Source organism: Pantherophis guttatus, chromosome 2 (assembly GCF_059756535.1).
Source record: "Pantherophis guttatus breed Tessera chromosome 2, ASM5975653v1, whole genome shotgun sequence".
Taxonomy (NCBI): domain Eukaryota; kingdom Metazoa; phylum Chordata; class Lepidosauria; order Squamata; family Colubridae; genus Pantherophis; species Pantherophis guttatus.
Genome location: NC_142064.1, coordinates 116,393,025 through 116,399,611, shown reverse-complemented (window position 1 = coordinate 116,399,611; position 6,587 = coordinate 116,393,025). Strand labels below are relative to the sequence as shown.

The window sequence follows — 6,587 nt, the reverse complement described above, 5'->3', positions numbered from 1 at the left end:
GTTTTCTTCCTGACCCTTCTTATGGGTTTTGTTAAAAATAATGACTATCACATTATAAACCTGCGCATTATAAATGACCCAGTCCACAAGTTTTCTACAAAACTTTATTTAATGATTGGTATATTTTACCCTATAATATATAAACGACTGGATTTGCATAATACCTGGAGGTATAAACCATGCTTTACAAATGACAGTGTAACATAGCATAGCAGTATTTCATATATGCTTTGCTAAAAATCTAGCCTACATTGAAGCTTAGAGCAATGACTGAGAAAGCTCTCACTTATTGTTTCAATGTTGTAGGCGTACTTCTGCATTAATAAGTTTATAGTAATAATAAAATTATTGAGTGAGGCTCCTGCTATAATATTGCCAGAATATCACCATCCATACTCAAATGAGAAGAATCACAACCTTTGCCAAATCAACGTTCAATGCAAACTATTAGAAAATAATTAGGAAAAAGGAGCGAGTTGAATCAAGTATCTTGAGAAAGAGCAGGGATTTTTAAAAAGCCCTGAGCAGGAGCCTAGCCTATTACAGCATTTTGACCAGTTACATGCATCAATCTAAGACCATGTTTGTTTTCGTTTAATCATGTTTCACTGAGAAAACCACAAATGGCTGGTTTTTACACATTGGAAGGTGATTTATTTAAGTTTGATTTATGACAACAGCAATCTAATCAATTGAAACCTGGTCTGCTTTTTAGCTTTAATTGCTACCTATCTGCCACACCTTCCCAGTATTTTAAAGGTTATCTCATTTGCTTTGCTATCTTCAATCATGACCTTCTTGGCTCATCTATATCATTAATCATTCTCCAGCTGAACTTCACTTTATTTGGCAAAAGTGAAAATTCTTGGGTTCTGTAAAGAGCACAATTGTGATAAATACATAATGTCTGTATGATGATACATTGGGGGGTGCAAAATATACTCTGAACTTTTGTGATATAAACTATCATTAGTATTTTACTATCTAATTCACAAAAATACAGATACTGTGAATGAACTAGGTTTATATACCTGCAAGCTAAAAAAATGTATTAATCAGGTGGATAAACTGCATTATATATCCTATATCAGTTTTAAGGCACGCTTTAAAGATGACTGAGAACTTGTCCTTTTTAATTAACCAAATACAAAAAGCAAGAAAAAAATACACACAATTATAAAATAAAGTATAAAAGGAAACAATATACAAAATACATATTTTCAAGCATGCATATATTGATAAATTGAAGCTGTGATTCATTACAGTTATCCATAGTTGATCTATATTAATCAATTCTGCAAACCACTAAATAATTGTAGCCATATATTTGTGTTTCCAATGCTGAACAATAAATCGTTTGATAATGTTGTTAGCTTTCTCATGTGATTGAAATAAATATCAAGTTGAATTATACATGTAATTGCTTCTTACTGAAATGGAACAATATATTCAGATAAAGGGTAGGTTCACTATATCTCCAACAACATAAAAACAAAATTGTCATTTGTGAAATATTGTTGAAAAGGATATGATCTAAAAATCGATTGAAATTATTGTGGGTTTTTTTGTTTAATTTTTTTATTGGTTCAATAAAACATTCAAGCAAAAAAGGGAAAAACATAGACATAGATAAAAGGATTTGAGGAACAGATTTAAAAAGCAAAACAGATCAGAGACAGAGCGATGTCTGGGAGACCACAAATTCTAGTCCTGCTTTGGGTATAAAGCCAGCTGGGTGACTTTGGGCCAGTCCCTCTCTCCTCAGCCCTAGAAAAAAGGCAAGGGCAAACCACTTCCAAAAATCTTGGCAGGAAAACTGCAGGGACCTATTCTTTGCAGTCCACAGTCAGTAATGATGTACAATGTGTGTTTGTGCCTGTACCGTACATATGTGTATGTATCTATACAAACACATGCACATACTGGTACATACTGTACATACATATATACATTTTGGTAGCTCCCCACCCTGTTTTCTCCTCCACCTTTTTTCCCCTAGCTACTAATTGCTATTTGGATATTTTTCTATACTTTGAGTAGTATTACTGTACTCATTTCTGTTTGAATAATTATAATTACTATTATTATAGTTCTTCATACAATCAACCAGATGTTTAGACTGGACTTGGCAGTCCACTGTCAACTCATTCCCAAGGACTTGGGACAGGCAGATGTAGTTGTTTCATTGTATTAAAGGTATTGTTACAGGATGTAAGCTGCCTTTTGCAACTGACTGACAATGGTTTTGTCAATGCTAATGGTGTTCAAGTATGCTCCAGTTGTTTTGGGATTCTACCAAAGATGCTTATTGCTATTGGTACGATCTTTATTTTCTCTTGCCACAGTAATTCTATTTCTATATGCAGGTCTTTGTATTTTGTTATTTTCTCTAGTACTTTGTCTTCTATTCTGCTGTTTCCAGGTACTGCCACATCCACTATCCTGGTACTAATGTTTGAATTCTAAATTCCCAGAGCACAAGCCTCACAACCACATCAAGGTAATGCATCGCTGGGGGATTATTATTATTATTATTATTATTATTATTATTATTATTATTATTTCTAAAAACAGTGTATCTTTTTCTTCAAAAACCATATTCTGTGTCTTAGGTTGCCTTTCCTTTCCTTAGTATATAAGGGAACCATTTCTGTTTGAATTTGGTCAGACTTCTGCTGTGAGTGTATACTATCAGTTTTCCCTCCATTATTTATTTATTAAATTTATATGCTACCTATCTCACCAATAGGGTGACTCCGAACAGTTTATAAACAGTAAAAAAGATAAATATAAAAATAATTAAAATTAAGGATTATATATAAAACTAGAACCAAGGAGATGGATGGCACGGGGATGAGATCTTTCCCTTTCAAACATCTCCAGTGGCAAAACCAGGTTTTAATATCTTTCTGGAAGGCCAAAAGAGTGGGAGCAGTTTTTACCTCCAGTGGCAGACTGTTCGACAGGGCAGGAGCTACATTACCGCATATTCTTTAAATTACACTCTCCCAGTTCTGCATTGATGGTGAAGATTCTCTTTTCCAATATTGTATAAGAATCAGATTGATTCTTGCCACTGCCACCTTATGTCTTAATAAAATAAGATGCTTATCACTTACACTCTCTGAGGTTACACTTAATATATATATTTATGGTTTTTATTATTTTCAGAACTTTTTGGATATTTTGTTTATTACTTTCCAGTACTTTGGGGGGTATTATGCTAACAACAACTGATAAAATGCTCCTTGTTATTGCATTTCCAATTATTGTTATATGATTTATCCATTTATCCATTTTACAATCGTAGATGGAGTTATATATAGCACCTTTAGAACATTTTGTATCAATTTTCCTTCATTTGTAGCCAAATCTATATTTGATTGATTTTTTTCTTCATATGTCTTCCCATTGATCCATCATTATTGCCTCTGAAATTTTGCAACCATTTTATCATACAATTTTTTAATCTGTGGCTCCACAACATAATTAAATGGCAACTGCTGTTGTCTTTCATACGATGGCTGCAGAAATGTTCTTGTTTTGGAAGGGGACCCTGTTCCAGTAATTAATGTAAGAGATTAATTCACACGTCATGCTAAATCAGTGGTGAAATTCAGCTGGTTCTATCCAGCTTGGGCGAACCTGTAGCGCCGGCGGTGGGAGGCTCCGCCCACCTGCCCATATGTCATCACATCCTGTTTTTGACCCTCTGTGCATGTGCAGACGTCTCTGCACATGGGTGGAGGAGGTGTGAGCGAGCCTAGCGAAAGTGTGCACGTGTTCACATTTGCCAACCGGTAGTGAAGGTAAGTGGATTTCACCCCTGTGCTAAACCATAAGTGGCTTGTTTACTTGTGTCTTGGCAGAACTATGGTATAATGAGTTACAAGAATATATTCAATTGTAATTAATTTTTATTAGTTGGTTTTATATCTCTATAGTAGTAAACTTATTCAGAATTTTTAAAGAATAAATAAATAGGATATGATGCTCTCTGGGCTTGGTGCTATCTGGGCTGGGTCTTTGCTTGCAATTTTACTATCCAACTAGGTAACATCATCAGTGTGCAACAACTGCAAGGCAACAACCAAGTGCAGACAACACCAAGAACTCCTGTTTAATCCTGAACTACAGATATTCTCTTCTATTGGAACCATGAATAATTTCAATTACTACCAAAAGCAGTATGATTGCAGCTGGCATTTGGCCCTTAGGCTAGTTTAACTGAATGATATCTATGATGTATTGTAATGTATTTTATTGTTGATTTTTATTACTTATATATAGTATTCCATGGCTTATTCTTGTTTTAAAATTATTGTACCCTGCCCAGCATCTTTTAAAACGTTAAAATAAGAAAATAAGGTATTTGGCACATATCATTGTTTTAGAAAAGTAGCTATTTCATATTCCTTGGATGGATAGCCAATACTTATTTTTATTTTTTTATTTTATTTGTCAAATATGTACAAGATAACAGGTATAAATATAAAAACATGGACATGAACAAATAAATGGGGACAGTAGGACAGGGATGGTAGGCACGCTGGAGCGCTTATGCACGCCCCCTTTACAGATATGGATCTGGTATGGATCTGATTCAAGCTTAGATTGTCCAAGCTCTGAATTCTGGAGCACAGAATATGACTGCTTAGGGATCAAACATCTGGCTACTTCTTTTAATCTGACATATTTGTTTCTTTTGGATTTGCCACTGTACCATCTTTTTTAAGGCAGCTTTGTTACATTAGCAAACTATTATTGCATTATTTATCTTCCATTAGTTCTGAGAAAGATTGAAGGAGCTCTGACCTCAGTATGTTCCTTGGCAGGACACAGACTGAAAGAGTCAAATACCCCCCCCCCCATTCCCAGAACTTCAGACCATGTGAAGCAAAAATGCATTCTAATAGGAGTCTGTCAACAATGATGTTTTTATTAAGCAATAACAAATAGGGAAGTATCAATCCCAGCTTAATGCTACATTTTTTTTGGCTGACAGCATTAAAGAATGATGCCTTCACAGCTTTCTTTGCATCTCCAAAAATAAACCATTCAGAAAAATTTTAAAATATTAAATTTTAACATTCGGTAAAGAGAGGATTGACTCAATCTTCACTTTCAGAGGGAAGCATCCTCCACTTTCAAGGAGCTATAATCTTAAATCTTATTCTGGAAGCATTTACTATAAGCATCAAGTATGTATCTATGAATTCAAAATACACGGCTTACTTATTTAAGGCATGTTGTATTTCATTACATTATTTTAAGATGTGCATCAATTTTATTCTTTTCCTAGAATAAAAAAAAAAATAGAAAAAGTTTTAAACACGCTGATGAAATCCTCCAGCCAGTCTTGATAGTTTGAACTCTGGGTTAGCCACAGATTTTATTTTCACCTCAGTTAACAAATACCAAAGTTGTTTCCAGCCCAGCCATTGGCCTGTGTTAATCCGTAGCCCAACTTCTGTATACCCAGCCTTTGAGTTTTGTCAGGAGGAGCTCCATTGGCCTTTTACCTCCCAAGGGAGTAATGATGCTAGGAATTAAGTCGGCAGCATTTTCAAATCCAAATACTTTTGAGCCAATGTTTCCTGAAACAGCAGTAAAGGAAGATGTGTACTTGGTCAGGAAAAAGCCCAGTAAGCTCATTTAGAACAAAATCAACATCTGACTCCTTTCATAATGGAAAGTCACTTTTCATTAAAGCGATCTGACCTTAAGAGTTTCTGGTTTGTTTGTTCGTTTTAGATCGACACCCGACTACCATCCGGACAGAGTTGAGACCCTCTGCACATGCTCACAGGGAAACAGTTTATGCTTTATTCACGTGATCCTGAACTGCCCTGGCTTTTTTAAGGGTTCACACCCGGACGCTTACTACTTGTACCAGTCTACTCCTTCGTATTTTTTCTCTGCCTAGCGGAGCTGCGAGGCCAAGCTCTCTTCTCCTGCATCGCCCAAACGTACAGAACACTTTGCTTACGCGAACCCCAGCGCTAGCTTGCCTCGTGAGCGAACACACACACACACACACACGTACGCGCGCCCACGAGCCGCTTCCCACTTGCCATAATTAGCCTTCCCGACTGCCTCCTTCGCTCTCCACCCGGCTAGCCTGTCCGCTGACGGACTTTAGGTAGAAGACGCCTGGCCGAGGCGGGGTTCCCCCAGCTTACTAGCCCCGCTGGGCGGGGGGGGGGCCGCGGCGGTACGCTTTCCTTCGCGCGCTACTTGGAGTCGCGTCCACACCACGCCAGAAAAACAAAAGGCATCGGCCTCGCCAACGGATGAGGTTGCTGGCACCCTGCAGAAACCCAAGACGGGCAAAACAGAACTCGACCGACTGCTGCACCTCCCTTATTCGCGCCGATCGCCTCCAGGGACCCTCGGTTGCTCTGCAAGGTAAGGCAACGCGAAGCGCCTCTGCCTCTCCCGCCTCTTTCTTTCTCTCCGTCCCTTCTGGGCTGCGCAGGCAGCTGCCTCCTTCTGTCGGATGATCCGGGCTTGCTGCAGAGCATCTGCTGTGATGCGTTCGGTCTTGGTGGTTTGGTTTTCCTGCTCTGGCTTTGCCCGTCCACGCT

The 6,587-nt window shown here is 37.7% G+C and overlaps 1 protein-coding gene across 3 annotated transcripts in view; it reads left to right on the top strand.

Moving 5' to 3' along the window:
- The first annotated feature begins 5,840 nt into the window (after positions 1 to 5,840).
- Positions 5,841 to 6,587, top strand: part of LOC117675574 (3',5'-cyclic-AMP phosphodiesterase 4B-like) — a 260,309-nt gene continuing 259,562 nt past the window's right edge. For 2 of the 3 annotated variants that reach the window (XM_087886547.1, XM_087886548.1), the window contains exon 1: positions 5,841 to 6,408. The gene's annotated coding sequence lies outside the window, so the exon portion shown is untranslated. The remainder of the gene's footprint in view (positions 6,409 to 6,587) is intronic. The other variant, XM_087886549.1, reaches the window with a different exon arrangement.